At 45.8% G+C, this 1770-nt stretch overlaps 1 long non-coding RNA gene across 1 annotated transcript; it reads right to left on the bottom strand.

Moving 5' to 3' along the window:
• Positions 1 to 461: 461 nt before the first annotated feature.
• On the bottom strand, positions 462 to 1201 carry LOC135372175 (uncharacterized). Its single transcript, XR_010415854.1, has 3 exons — positions 934 to 1201; positions 791 to 854; positions 462 to 714 (listed from the first exon to the last, which is right to left on the bottom strand). It is a non-coding gene; the product is annotated as an uncharacterized LOC135372175 (long non-coding RNA).
• Between the last annotated feature and the right edge of the window lie 569 nt (positions 1202 to 1770).

Genomic DNA, 1770 nt, shown 5'->3' with positions numbered 1-1770 from the left:
AAACGTCAATAAGCAAAAAAAAAAACATGGTCAAGGAGAAGCATCCCTATTGAAAAAAAAAAGCGACATCAGGTCTGATGTGATTTGGGACACTGTCTTGATGCTAACACAGAGCTGCTCTGATGCTGATGTTAACACCAGCTGATGTTAGCATCAAGACAGTGTCCCAAATCACATCAGATATGATGTTAACATCACAGCTGCTCTGATGATGATGTTAACATCAGAGCTGTCCTGGCTGATGCTCACATCAGAGCTGTCTTGATGCTGATGTTGACATGAGAGCTGCATTGATGCTGGTTATGGCAATCTTGAAAATGCTGCAGTCTTGGTTCACTGAAATGTTCTGCAAAGAAAGCCCCTCATGCCTGCGGTATATGAGTACCGACAAGAACCCTCACGAAACAGGAGATAGCAGCAACAAATCGCTTCACCACAACAATTCACCACTCCGGAGTACGTAGCTTTTAACGCATATCCATTTATCATCAACATACCTGAGCGTTGAACTCACGGGGGCACAAAAATTGGTAATGATCGAACGGTGAACAACAACGCAAAAGAGCACACCTAGGTCCTCATTTCCGGTCCAACTTGTCCTTCTTCCGAAAAAGCACTTCTAAGCGTTGTTATGTCGAGCAAGAGTCCCCACCGCATTTGAACACGGTGCTTGAGTTTCTCTTGCTGGAGGCCGCTGCGTCATACACGCTGAACCTGCATGAAATGTCGTTCCAGAAAATACGATGGCAGGACACCTATATGTAGAGCAGTGTAGAGACATATGACATACCGTCTGCACAAAGCATACAGTAGACTTCACTTGGCGTTCTATCTCCCTGTCGTTGTGCAGATCCCTGCAAATAGAGTAAAACGGACAATGAGAATGCATGGCGCAGTCGAACATATTACTTCGCAGTTATATTAATTACACACCTGAAACGGCAAGAATCCTGAAGGCGAAGAAGGCACATGCAAGGCAGCGTCTTCACTCTTTGACATGTCAAACGAGACCGACTGGTCTGCTCGCGGTTAGAAGAAACGCTTCCACTTACAGACAGTTGCAATATCAGACGGGTTGCAAGAACGACAGCATCAGGTGAGAACAACAATACAAGGCCTCTTAAACGCTTTAGACTTGCTGGAACGCTCGCAATTACGCGAACTACACGCGGCGACGAGAAACGACCGTTACAGCAGCCAAAGCGAACCCCACAAGAACAGCGCATGCGCGACAGGCAGCGCTGGCTGGTGGCATGAAGGCAAAGCGACGACGCGCGAGCGCGGGCGAGTGAGCCTGTGTTGAAATGGGCATGGAGCCAACATCTCCGCGCAATGGCTTGGCGGACGAAATATGACGACGGGTAGAATCGTACTACCTCTTGAGATTGTGGCCGTTCCAGGATCTTTCGAGAAATGCTGCTGTTTTCATAAGAATCACTGAATGTTGTGTTTGAAGCAAAATTGCAACATGAGATTGGCCAAAGCTAAGGTATTAGTTAGTTATGATTGTGAACAGATCGGCAGTGCAATCTGACAGTGAGAGATCGATAGAATCAAAAACAACAACAACAAAACACTCACTGTTTTGCCGACCCTTTCTCTAGTGTTCTTTCTTTCTTTCTTTTTTTTGTTATAATGAAGGAAAGCAAGGTTAAATGCTACATTTTTCTTGACTGTGTGCGATGGTGTACATCACAGGTTCCTCATGTGCCATGAATCTACTTAAAAGCTGCTGATGGTGTCAGGGCATCACACTTATAACAGTGACCA

This window comes from Ornithodoros turicata, chromosome 1, assembly GCF_037126465.1.
Source record: "Ornithodoros turicata isolate Travis chromosome 1, ASM3712646v1, whole genome shotgun sequence".
NCBI lineage: Eukaryota > Metazoa > Arthropoda > Arachnida > Ixodida > Argasidae > Ornithodoros > Ornithodoros turicata.
The sequence above is the reverse complement of the archived record's forward strand: the minus strand, read 5'-3'. Positions and strand labels throughout refer to the sequence as shown.